Consider the following 14,567-nt stretch of genomic DNA (forward strand, 5'->3'; position numbering starts at 1 on the left):
AGTAATCTCCAAATTACTCTTGGTTAATAAATTAATACCATAATTTATCCCATTGCCACAACATATGCCATTGTTGTTTGAGTTAAAACCACAATCAACGTGTTCCTTTGGGATACCCTACCATCTAAGTCAACTAAAATAGCATCTTGCTTTGGCGGAAACCTACTACGTTAGATCCTTAGATTTTTGTAAGTGCTTGATTTGGAAGGCAATTTTAAACTCAATATAACTTTGGACCTATTTGTTTCTATGTTGGTTCGATTATTTAGTGAACTAATCTAATCGAGCATACAAACAACATTCATGCATAATATACATTCATTCACAATATATATAGTTCATAAATAAACTTGGTGAACTAGTATGGCCCAAAACTTTGTCTTGAAGCATCCAATTTTCTTCACCACCTTGTTAGCTTGGAATCATCTTGAACTTCATTCAATGCTAACTTAAAGTTCTAAACTAGAAATACTTGAAATAATTAAAAATTACATCAAAATTTCAATGGTGCACAGACCATATTTAATACTTTATATTTAAATATAAAACGGTTCGCATACCGTATTTAACTATCCTAGATTGGCCATACTAGTCACTTGAGTACTTGCATTACATAAAATATACATTCTATGCATTCATCCATTCGTATCCTAAAACGAATGGCCCATATAAATATGCAAGTATTTAAAACGCGTCCTAAAAGATTAATCAATTCCGAATTATTAATCCTTAGAATTTATTCTAATCAAAATTTAATTTAATTAAAACAATAGTGCCCTACGAAAAATAATTAAAATAATTATTTCATTTTAATTTCATTAATCGGCTCCCACTCAAACCAATATTTTATTTCGGAAATTTAATATTAAATATTTGAATTAAACTCACGGCCCGGCCCAAGTTAAATAAAATAATTAAATAATTATCCATCGTTAGCCATCTCATGCAAATATAAAATTTAAAGCCCAAACGAACAAAATGCCAATTTTTGTGCAATACGAGCTAGGCTTGCGCCCAGCCCAACATCGCCAAGTACGTTGTGGCCGTAGGAGGCCACGAGGAGCAAAGCCCCTCACTCGCAAGCCCATTGCACTCGTACCGCAGCCCATCGCTGCTGGCAGCCTGCTCGGTGTGCTTGTGTTGCACGCTAGGCAACGCAGCATCGCTGCTTGCTTGCTCGTTGCTCGCAAGCCAAGGCAGCAGCACTGCCTTGCTTGTTGTTGGCCATTGCGCGCTGGCACGCCCAGCTCGCTGTTGGCTGCCTCGCGTTGCTGCACCATGCTGCGGGTAGGCAGCGCGCATGGGCTACGCCGAGCCACACGCACCGCACACCCCTCGTCTCGTGCCTTTGGTTCGTGCCATACGAACCAACTAATTAAAAATAATAATTTTTAATTTCACAAAACTATATTTGCATTAGTTATTTTTCATAAAATTAACAAAATTAATCGTTTTTATTTTCGAAAAATAACAATTTGGTGATTTAATTAATTTTTACAACAATCCAATTTTGCAAAATTTATTAAATCTTGGCTAACAATATTCAAATTTAACGAACGAACAATGTCAACAAAAATTTGACCATTTTGATAATCGAATCCAAAATTTTAAACCGTTCTAAACATTTAAATTTCAGATTTTTACCAATTTGGTTTTATTGACGATTAAAATTAACGAATATAATCAAAATTTTAATCCAATAATTTTTAAAAACTTACACTTTATATAAAATTATATTCCCTTTCCCAATTAACCAAATTTCCAGATCTAAATTACTTAAAAAATCAATTTGCGATCTAAAAATTACAAATTTAGGGAAAAAAAAATTAGAGTTTATACTTAACATTTATGGCCGAAAATTTTACCATCATTTTAAAATAAACCCAAAAACAGTAGGGAAAAATTTCAATCAATTCCGAGTAGTTTAGGTCGTGCAATTAATTGAAATACTTTCCGAAATTGTTAATTTAATTCGCTAATTAACAAAAACGCCCAAAAACTCATACTTCGAGGCCTGTTTTTGCGATTATGTTCACATGAGTTGATCTAAGAAAATCGTTTTCAATTAGATTAGGGTCAGAAAAATCGAAATTTCGACACATTTTGAATTCAGAAAATATTACGCGATTCATCCAATAATCCAAATATTTCGTAAATTCAATAAACAAATCTGAAAAATTTCGACAGCATACAAAAACATATAAATTATGCTAAAAAGTAATTTAATACATAAGGCTCATGATACCACTATAGGGGAATACAGTTAAATACATATTAACATGTACGGAACAATCCCCAAAGCCAGGAAACATGTATAAAGCACAGATTAAGCAAACTTACATTCGAAGGGTGTTTTCCCTAGTTTATGATTCACGTACACGAACAAAGAATTCCAATCGTCATTCCTCTATTTGGTTCACTAACACGTTCAGATCCGTCTTGAGATTCGTAGCTTAGACAATGCTCAAGAGTGTTTTGCTTTTTGGGAAGAACAGTTTAGAGCGGAGGCAAAAACTGAATGTACGTAATTTTTAGAATTAGGTTAGGGTTGGAAAAACATAAGTGTGTGTTGTGAGTTATAACCCTTAGGTTATTATGTGACCGGCCAAGGCACAAGGCCTCAACCGGCCACACACACTCACATACTGAAGCCCACACAGCAGCCGAGCATCGCAGCCGTGGGCCGTGGGCCTTGGTGCTTTGCTCGCTGCATTGCTTCCCTTGCTGCGCGCACACGCCGAGCCTCGCGGGCTGGCTGCTTGCTGCATGCGAGCTGTTGGCTCGTTGGGCCTTGCGCGCATGCGCGCTTGGCTCGATGGGCCGGCAGCTTTGTTGCGGCTCGTATTCGCAACCAACGCCTTACGGCTATTATTTATCGTATCGTACTTGAAGAATCACCGTCGTACGATACGATTATTCGTTTTGCCTAGCTTACGAATATTCGTGATACGATATACGATTCCGATCCAACGCCATATCATATTTATTTTTTTCCGAACTAATTCCCGAAAAGCTATTAAATGAATTTCCGATTCATTTAATCCGGTGATCTGTTACATGCCATTGGTGTGACCTTATAGGTTCAGTCAAGAGTAAGCTGTGAGCCTAATATAGAATAGAACTCACTGATCGGAAGCATTTCTCTAGCTAGCTGTTCCGATCACTTGATCTCACTGAATTAATTGTTCGTAATTAATTTGAACCTTTGGTATTAGACTAATGCACCTTGGGTGAAGGACACATTTCCTTCACCTACCTCTAGTATCAACAACCGAACTCTGTTAAACAATCAAATTTGAGTTCAAATGAATAAAAGTTGTAAATGAATATGAGTTGAGTTCAAATAAATATAAGTTGAGTTCAAATGAATATGAGTTGAGTTCACATTTTAAGCCTATCACAACGCGAACCCTATTAAACAATCAAATTACCATTTAATGATAAATATTAGAGGGTCATATTCTAATTAGAAATATCACCAAATAAAGATTTTAAAAAAGGAGAGCAGATAAAAAAAAGGCAAATAAAACCGCAAAACCAACTGGTATAATTCTTCAGCCCTTCAAGCTAATAGTTACTCAAATAAATCCAACAGAGTCTTTCATATAAATTCTTCAGACTAGAACTGAATTAGACTACCCAAAATACGGTAAACAAAGCAACGCCAGACACAACTAATAGTTAAATCATAAATCCAAAAGAGGCAAATACAACCTCAAAAACAAATGTATGAAATAAAGGAAACTACTAAACTCTCTCTCAAGTCTCAAATAACCCATAAAGAAAACTAATAAACACTCTATCAAATAAAGGAAACTACTAGACTCCCTCTCAACTAAGAAATTAACATAGTCAAGTCAAATATAAAGAAAATTAAAATCTAGCTACGGTTCACGAATGCGTATGGTCCTTGTATAGAGGAGCACAAATAAGAGACATGTATAACATGATAATTTCTATAACACGTGAACCAAAGCAGCATATTGATCCCAGCAAAAAGAGATCTTTTAGGAGATCAACGCAAAACAAATTAAGCAGCACTTGAGTTAGAAGGTAGGATCTTTGACAAAGAAGAACCAGAAATTAGAAATCTAAATACTAGCTTTTCAAGGAATAATGACACAAAAGATACTTTTTATTGTCTATATATACTTACTACAACTTCCCAAATATTTATAGCACATTTGGTGGGAGCTACAGCTGTGATTCCAAAGGTGGACCAGCTGTGTTATTTTCATCAAGAATTTATACTTTGCTAAAGAAACAATAAATGTAGAGCAATACTATAGACACCTACTTTTGTCCCCATTCCCGCAAGGGAAAGGTTCGATGATGAAAACGTAAATCTCCACTTGACAACGCATCTCCTATGAAATAAACGAATCTCAATTCCCCTTTTCATTTCATCCGAAACCTGCTATTTATGGAAACCTGCTAAAAATAGTAACTGCCGTAAAATGTAGCTTCTAAAAGTGGCAAATCATAAAAGATAAAAACCTGTCAGAATTAGGTGTTGCACTCCAACATAAATCCTAAAAGAGATAGAAATTGTAAAAGGAATTCTATTTCTATCGCAGTTCGATAAAAGAGTTAACGTATTAATTAAACTCATAACGAACCTAGAGTTCGTAAAGGGCCCACACGCATTCCGTCGTAAATTGATACGCACCAAATAACTCGGATTATGTCTCTTAATGAACTCCGTACTCTAGAGTCCAATCTGACAAAGAATTCTGCCAGACCCTATTTTCAACGCCTAGCCCTGGGCGCCGAAATCTTTGACGCCCAGAGCTGGGCGCCGAAAATACCTGGGACGGATTCTTTTCCTAATCCGTTTCGTATTCAAATTCCTGAAAAACTATCTTTCTACGCCACTTTTTCCTATAAATAGACCCCTAAATTCGACGTAAAAGACACACACACACACAACACATAATTATATTCTGAGTATTGACTCCAACCCTTAGCCTAAGCCTCACGCTGCGAAACTGTTCACGCGTTCTGTCGCAATCGATCCATAAATCGAACAGAACGTATCCTGTCCCATAATTGAGATTCGTTAAATAAAAAGGAGAAATAGCAAAGTCTAAGTGGTTAGTTTTCTGAGAACCGTGACGCACCTCTCAAGGGTGCGTCGTAATGTGTCCCTTTTCGATGATTTAATTGCTTTCCTCGCCCTTTTTATGAACTGTTAAATTAACTAAATCTGATTGTTCTATCACGCCTAACAAATATAATATTTTTGGGAAATTGGATTATCATGCTAGGTCCCTTAATGCTATTTAAATCAGATAATCGCGATCGATCTAGTATTATATGTTGCATATTGCTAAAATCAACTCAGATTAGTTTAATAGTTAACGCATGTCCCTTCAATTATTTATGCTGAGCTAGTAAGGATATCCTGCCTCTGGAGTTATCGACGAGCGAGTACTCCTCTCGGTAGTTACAGTCCCCCGAACCCTCAATCTCTACCTTGCGGGTGTATATTGAGAGATCCCCACACAAGGGATCATAAGGGAACCTACGGCCGTCGTGGTCAAACATAATTGCACTCCCTTTATGTCACGATAACCGGGTTTTGTCAGTTTTTCTCATTGTCGTTAAAAACTGAATGGCGACTCCTATATTACTAGTCAATTGGGTGTAAACTCACAAGAAATCCAATTACACTTGATTGAATAAAAAAGAATCGTCACACCCACGAGGGACGAGGTCACGCATTAGCCTCGTGCTTTTTCGACCCCCTCACAGTGGCGACTCCACTGGGGATAGTGAAGGAAATACTCGTGCTTGTAGGTAATCAAAATAGCCGAAGGGTGAAACGATCCTACCCCGCGTTTATTTCCCCATCAAGTTGGGACGACCTGAAAATCAGCATATTAATGTGAACGGGCAGAACCGCATAAAGAATCTCGGCTCCCTCGGGAGTTGGGACTAAGGATACCTTTTTTCGCCAATAGGGGGGTGCATACGCCGCGCATGTTTCCCACTCGGTACTTGTGCAGGTAGTACACCTATCCCGAACCCAATCGCTCGCTCATTAGGTCCCTCTCGCCTGCATGCCCCCTTGGCTTGCACTTGCGGGTTGGCCTCTTGAGCGAAATTCGTCTGTTGAAGACACTACCTCGACCGGGGCATGTGTTGGATCTACGATAGAAGCGGTACCAAGCCAGGCGCAAATAAACTACCCATAGAAGCCTATCATAAACTACGTGGCATATTTAATTTTCAAATCCATGCTTGTAATGTAGTTATGTGTAGCGAAATATGTGATTGTGTGTGACAAACTATCCTAGAAAACCAACGACCTTAAAAATTGCCCAAACATTCATAGACTAATTTGCCGAAGAGTTATACCGAAACACGTGTTCCGTAAACCCGAATGATCGCCACAAAAATAAGCGACGCTCGGGATGGCCAGTAACGAATCCCACAAACGCTGTTACGCGTAAAAGACGTTATTAGGCAAGCACGCAAATCGAAGTCGCATAAACAGAAGACAGAAAACGAGAACCAGCCAGGGACGAATTTTCAACGCCCCTGGCTGGGCGCCAGAATTTCTCACGCCCCTCGCTGGGCGCTGAAGTTGCTGCTTGGCCTTCTGGTCAGGCGCAGCAGCCTCGGTGCCCGCGCGAAAGGAAAATACGTAGCGCAAAAAAATGTTCATAAAAAGAATTGCTACGAGGGCATAAGAAAAGCACTCGATTTCAAAAGCGACTCGCAAAAAAATTAATAACTCTTTGTGTCGTTGTTAGGCCTCCTACGACGACAATACCCGGCACCAAAACCGAACGTGCTAATTGAAGGAAATAATGCCCTTGGTCCAAGTATGCATTCTATGTTAAGTCTAATAAATGCGGTTCAGTATTAATTAACAAGTTAATAATTCAGTGAGATCAAGTGAGCTGAATGCCTAGCTAGAGGCCGCTTCAGTTCAAGTGGAATTAATGATATTAATCCACAGCTTACTCTTGACTGAACCCGTAGGGTCACACAAATAGTACGTAAACGGATCAAGTATCTAATGGCATTAGATACTCTATCTATGAATATTCGGAACCGACGGATCTTGGTTTCAGTGGGAGCTAAGATCGTCACAGGCAAGGAATGAATACTCCGGAAACGATGATATTGCCGGAAACGGAAATATGGATCGTATCGGAAATATAAATATTATCCAAGTCGTAGATGTTGCCGGAAACGGAAACATGGTACGTATCGGAAAATATTATCGGAAATGGAAATATTGCCAGAATCGGAAATATTGCCGGAAACGGAAATATTGTCAGAATCGGAAATATTATCGGAATCGGAAAATAATTCCGGAAACGGAAATATTAAATATTTGTTCGAAACGGAAATTAATTCCGGAATCGGAAATATTGAATATTGTTCGTATCGGAAATGAATTCCGGAATCGGAAATTTAATCGGAAGCGCATCGTACGAATAAGCATCGGACGAGGCCTGCCGGACGAGGCCCAGCACGAAGCCAGGCCATCGCCCAGCAAGCCAAGCGCGCCGCACAAACAGCCACGCCAGGCCCAGCGCAAGGCCAGGCCCAGCAGGCTGCGCGCAGCGCGCACAGCGCGCACAGCACGCAGCGCGCACAGCACGCGCAGCGCGCAGCGCGCGCGGGCGCTGAGTGGGCTGCTGCTCGCGCGCACGCATGAGGCCCATCGTGGCTGTCGTGCGTGTGTGTGCAAGTGTTTGTGTTCGTGCACGTTTCCTAAAACATGCAGAGTTCGGTTAATGATTAAATTCCTAATTCTATTTGATAAATTAATTAAATTAGAGTTCTTGTAGGATTCTAGGTTTGATTAATTTGTATCTGAATAGGATTTCGATTCCCTTTCCATACCGCTATAAATATGAGGCTAGGGCTCACAATTTATAACACAAGTTTCAAAGTATTCAAAGTGAGTTTTTGAGAGAAAAATTCAGTCACACATTTGCCTATAAAGTGCCGAAAATAATAGTACCTTAAGGGCGATTCTAGTTGGTCAATCTTAAGGCGGATCCGGACGTGCTGTGGACTATCTACGGAGGGACGACACTTGGAGTCCTAAAGACTTGTTCTTGTTCGGTTCGGGCGCAGCTAGGGAAGGCACGCAACAAAGAGTATGCATCTATTCTATGCTAAATGATTATGTGTAAATAATATGTTTTCCTGGGTTTATGGTTTTTCCGCATGATTTATAAATTGTCATATGTATCATAACCTAACAGTGGTATCACGAGCCCCTTATTATTTTCATAATCTAAATTTCATGAACATGGTTAAATATTACAAATTTGCAAGAATTAAAAGGGGTGATTAATTTTCGTAATTGTTAATTAATTGCAAATTGCGTTTATTTAATTATACGTACGCAGTTTTTCGGCAGTTTCTTCGTTACTCATCCGAATTGAGTGATTTCTGTGTCAATTCCGCATGTAAAAGGCATTCTAAAATTTTGACAAAAATAGTATTTTTCTGCCGAACCCAGAATTCTCAAATTCGAAGCCTAACTATGACTTTTCGAAGGTTTTAGTTTTTCGAATGCAAAATTTCGTAAATTTAAGATGTTAAATTAAATATTTGCGATTCTTGTTGATAAATCTTGAATTTTTGATTGACCTACTGCATATGTTTAACAAGTTTGAATGCCTAGTCTTGTTAATTATGCAATCTAATTATTAATTATGATTAATTTGTTGAAAATTAGAATAATTTAGAATTAATTTGATTTTCATAATTAATTGTAATTTAATTAGAAACCTATGATTAAAAACCACCATAAAAATTGTAAATTTACGATAAATTTTAAATTTTTATGACCTAGACTTGAATCCATAACAATCGGAAATCAATTGGATAATAAATTTTCGATTTTTTCGCCCTAAAATTATGAAATTAATATTATTTATTAATTTGTCATTAATTTTAAATATAAATTTTAAATTTTTATGCGATTCGTTCATAAAACTTGCACGCACGAAGCAATGGACGCTTCGTGTTACCCTTAAGGGGTGTTGTATAATGCGGGCATGCGACGACGAGCAAGGGAGCTCGTCGCCCGTGCGGCACGAATGCAATGAGCAAGGGCGTAGTGCACGAGCACAAGGCAGCAGCCCTGCCTTGTGTCGTGTGCCACGACCAATGGACGAATGGGCATGGGCGTAAGGCGAGCCAAGGCAGTCGCGTGTGGGCAGCAAGCGAGCTGCGCCACAACGCGCGCTGCCTCGCACAAGAGCGCGCAGCCTCGCGCGCAGCGAGCGCAAGCTCGCGTGCCACGAGCGCTGCGCCTAGCATTGCTCGCGCGCACAGCGAGCGATGTCGCCCGCCCAGCGAGCGATGTCGCGCGCCCAGCGAGCGATGGCTCGCGCGCACAGCGAGCGATGTCGCCCGCCCAGCGAGCGATGTCGCGCGCCCAGCGAGCGATGTCGCCCGCCCAGCGAGCGATGTCGCGCGCCCAGCGAGCGATGGCTCGCGCGCCCAGCGAGCGATGGCTCGCGGGCCCAGCGAGCGATGTCGCGCGCGCACTGCGAGCGATAGCCCGCGTGCGATGAGCGCTGGCGCGCGCAGCGAGCACCAATGCGTGCGGAGGCTTGCGATAGGGATGCAGCAGCTATGCGACGAGCGCATGGGCTGCGCGCGCATGGCCAGCGATGGCTGTGTGCGTGCGGCCCATGGGCGTGCTACGCGTAGGGTGTTTGCATTACGATTAGATCGTTTTGAATGTTTAATTTGAAAATTTCAGTTCACGTAATTTTAATTAATTTTAAAATTAATAATTTAAATTATTTTCTTGGATTTTAATTTTGAATATTATAATTATAATAAATGTTATTTATTCTAATTATTTTACTAAAATTAAAATCATGAATTAATTTAAATGCGACTGAAATTAAATTAAACTTTTTGGATTCAACTATAAATTTATATGAGCTTTAAATTTTAATTAAATTTGTATGTTTCCGGTTAGACTAGAAATACATTTTTATGTTTAAAATTGGTAAAGCATATGAATTTATTGGTTTAAGTGGGAGCGCTTTTTAGTCATAAACTCTTGATTAGGTCTACAAATCCTTAAGGTTAAAACAACTTGATTAGAATTAATAAGGACTGAATAATTGGTAGATCATTGGTGCCCTTGATTAATTGCTGCAAATGTTTACGTGATGCATATTGTGTTTTACTAACCAGCTATGTGGGCCATTCATGATAATGAATGGGTGAATGGTATATATTGTATATGTACTGTTTTGCAGGTTATGAAGTGACTAGTATGGCCCAAATAGGATAGAAAATATGGTCTGCGTACCATTAATTTGAATGTAATTGGTCTAAAGTACCAAAGTTATTTTTCAATTCAAATATGGTCTGCGAACCATCAAATAGTTGTAATTAGTTATAGCTTATCCTATTTGAAGAAAATGGTGCCTCCCACGGAGATTTTCAAGACGGACTTTGAAGTCAAAGCTTCAAGATGAAGTCGGGCCATACTAGATCACAAATATCTTATGCATGTTTTAAGTTATTTATTGTTTTAAATATGTCTTAAAATGCATGAGATCAAAAGCTTGATTATGTTGCATGATTAAGGATTTTAGTTCACTTAAAATCTAACCAACATAGTAAGAGCCTTAAGTTCCAAACTTAAAAATTGAGTTAAAAGGTGCCATGCCAAAATATACACTTGCTTGGATATCCTTTACATCAATCTAGTAATAGTTTTCGCTCAGCGAGGTGTTACTTATTGGTCCTAAAGGGGCAAGGTACACAAATAATTGTGAGTACATGTTAGTTTTGGTGAAACTCAACGATATAAGTAAGGAGTCCTTTTATGTCGTGGCAAATTCGATAGGTTTACCTAATAAGTTCTTAGACGTACCTATCAACCAAGAATAGTTTCTAGACTATTAGCAAAAGGCTTTTGCTTACCTAAGATGTTCTAGGATTAAGTCGACAAACTGTGCTTAGTTCTTCAATGATTTTAGGATCTTGGAATCATTTTATTCACACCTGCCGGAACACATAAATTGAATAAAATGCTTAATAAACATTGAATTATGCATGTATGCTAGAATTTAAGTTTATTAAGAGAAACTGTGAATGGTTATTTATTTGTTTATTCTTTTCAATTGTAGTTTTTAATATGGCAAACAACAATCAAAACATCATCATGGGTTCTGAGCTTATGGTCAAGCTGAACCTGACAAATTTTCTTGAATGGGAAGCTAAGCTAGTTGAAATAGTCAAACTCAATGGACTTGAGTATGTACTGTCACATCCCATGCCAAGCTACTATGCCAGAGACATGACCCCTGAGAGGTTTTACGCCTGGGATGCGGATCTCAAAAAGGTTATGAGTCTCATGCTGAACAATATCCCTGATGATTGGGCTAGAAGGTTTGTAGCCTATGAACCTTTTACGCTCATCAAGAATCTGAGGGATATCTGTCGTGGAAGTACGGAGGACAGGGACCTGAACGTCCATGAGTTGATTGAATCAATGTCTGGTCTAAAGGTTAGTTCTCCCAACAGGTGTTATAGGATGGAGGTCCAAGAAACACATGTTCAGCTCCTTCGCACTAAACAAAGGGTAGGCGTCCCACTGAGGTTCCGTGTGGATCTTATGTGTTCATATTTTGATCGCCTAAGTCTACTAGGAACACCAATAAGCGAAAGGATGGCAGTCTCTGTCTTGCTCAATTCACTACACAGTGGGTTTGGTCGCTTCAAGCAACTATACCTAAGTGAACCAAGAGAAGAAACAGTTGCAGAATTTATTCACCTTGTCAAAAAGGCTGAAATAGTACTGGACTGTGAAGCCAAAGATTTACTCAAGGCTAGAAAGAGACCATTCAAGAAAGGTGGAAAGTCCAAGGGCAATGCTAAATCAAAGCAGGACAAGTCCACATCAAGCTGTCTTTATTGTGATGGAATAGGCCATTACAAAAGAGAATGTCCAAAGCTAAAGGAAGATCAGAAGAACGGAACAGTCGTTCCATCTTCAGGTATTTTCGTTATAGACTGTATACTTGCTAATTCAACTTCTTGGGTATTAGATACAGGTTGTGGCTCACACTTATGTTCCAATCCACAGGGACTAAGAAGAAGTAGAAAGTTAAGCAAGGGTGAAGTCGACCTACGAGTGGGAAATGGAGCACGGATTGCTGCATTAGCTGTAGGAACTTACTATTTGTCGTTGCCCTCCGGGCTAGTTTTGGAACTGGAAGAGTGTTTCCATGTTCCAAGTCTTACTAAAAACATCATTTCAGTTTCTTGCTTAGATGCTAAGGGATTTTCCTTTATAATAAAAGACAATAGTTGTTCGTTTTATTTTAAAGAGATGTTTTATGGATCTGCTAGATTAGTCAATGGACTTTATTTATTAGATCACGACAAACAAGTATATAACATAAATACCAAAAAGGCCAAAAAGGATGATTCAGATCTCACCTATCTGTGGCATTGTCGATTAGGCCATATAAACTTGAAACGCTTAGAAAGACTTCAAAGGGAAGGAATTCTAGAACCATTTGACTTAGAGGATTATGGTAAATGCGAATCATGTTTACTTGGCAAAATGACAAAGCAACCTTTCTCTAAAGTTGGAGAAAGAGCAAATGAACTATTGGGTTTAATCCATACAGATGTATGTGGACCAATGAGTACAAATGCTAGAGGTGGTTTCAGCTACTTTATCACTTTCACTGATGACTTCAGTAGGTATGGTTATGTCTACCTAATGAAGCATAAGTCTGAATCCTTTGACAAATTCAAGGAATTTCAGAGTGAAGTAGAGAATCAATTAGGCAAGAAGATTAAGGCACTGCGGTCTGATAGAGGCGGTGAATATCTGAGCTATGAATTTGATGACCATCTGAAAGAATGTGGAATTCTATCAGAATTGACTCCTCCTGGAACACCACAATGGAACGGTGTGTCAGAACGGAGGAACAGAACCTTGCTAGACATGGTCAGGTCAATGATGGGTCAGGCCGAACTTCCATTAGAATTTTGGGGACATGCACTAAATACAGCTGCACTCACTATAAATAGAGCTCCGTCTAAAGCTGTCGAAAAGACTCCATACGAATTATGGTTTGGAAAGCCTCCAAATGTGTCTTTTCTTAAGATTTGGGGATGTGAAGTATACGTCAAACGATTAATTTCAGACAAACTTCATCCAAAATCTGACAAATGTATCCTTGTGGGCTATCCAAAGGAAACAAAGGGGTATTACTTCTACAATACATCTGAGAACAAAGTGTTTGTTGCTCGAGATGGTGTCTTTTTGGAGAAGGATCACATTTCCAAAATGACAAGTGGGAGAAAAGTAGACCTCGAAGAAATTCGAGTCGAACAACAAACTCTAGAGAATGCTCAAGATGACATTCAGGATGAAACTCAGAGATCTTTAGAAGAATCTGGTGAGAATCATGGTCAATCTAGAAATGTTACCCCGCGTAGATCGCAAAGATATAGATCTCAACCGGAAAGGTACTTAGGTATTTTGACGAACGAGAGCTATGCCGTTCTATTACTTGAAAGTGATGAACCTGCGACTTACAAGCAAGCTATGACGAGCCCTAGCTCCAAGCAATGGCAAGAAGCCATGCAATCTGAATTAGACTCCATGTCTGAAAACCAAGTATGGGATTTGGTCGATTTGCCAGATGGCTACCAAGCCATTGGAAGCAAATGGGTTTTCAAACTGAAAAAGGACAAGGATGGGAAACTTGAAGTTTTCAAAGCTAGATTGGTTGCAAAAGGTTACAGGCAAGTCCACGGTGTGGATTACGATGAAACCTTTTCACCAGTTGCAATGCTAAAGTCTATTCGAATAATGTTAGCAATCGCTGCATATTACGATTACGAAATATGGCAGATGGATGTCAAAACTGCTTTCTTAAACGGCGTTTTAACAGAAACTGTGTTTATGACACAACCTGAAGGTTTTGAGGATCCAAAGAATGCTAAAAAGGTATGCAAGCTAAAGAAGTCAATCTACGGATTGAAGCAGGCATCCAGGAGCTGGAATATACGTTTTGATGAAGCAGTCAGTGACTTTGGTTTCATCAAGAACGCGGACGAATCTTGTGTATACAAGAAGGTCAGTGGGAGCAAAATTGCTTTCCTAGTATTATATGTCGACGACATATTGCTTATCGGAAATGACATTCCTATGTTGAACTCTGTCAAGATTTGGCTTGGGAAATGTTTTTCGATGAAGGATCTAGGAGAAGCACAGTACATATTGGGCATCAAGATTTACAGAGATAGATCTAAAAGGATGATTGGACTTAGTCAAAGCACTTATATCAATAAGGTGCTTGATAGGTTCAAGATGGCGGACTCCAAGCGAGGCTACCTACCCATGTCTCATGGAATGACTCTAAGCAAGACTCAGTGCCCAAAAACACTTGATGAGCGTAGACGAATGAATGGGATTCCATATGCATCATTGATTGGTTCAATAATGTATGCTATGATATGTACACGCCCGGATGTTGCGTACGCACTCAGTGCTACGAGCAGATACCAGTCAGACCCAGGAGAGGCGCATTGGACTG

The sequence above is a fragment of the Spinacia oleracea genome, chromosome 4, assembly GCF_020520425.1.
Source record: "Spinacia oleracea cultivar Varoflay chromosome 4, BTI_SOV_V1, whole genome shotgun sequence".
NCBI lineage: Eukaryota > Viridiplantae > Streptophyta > Magnoliopsida > Caryophyllales > Amaranthaceae > Spinacia > Spinacia oleracea.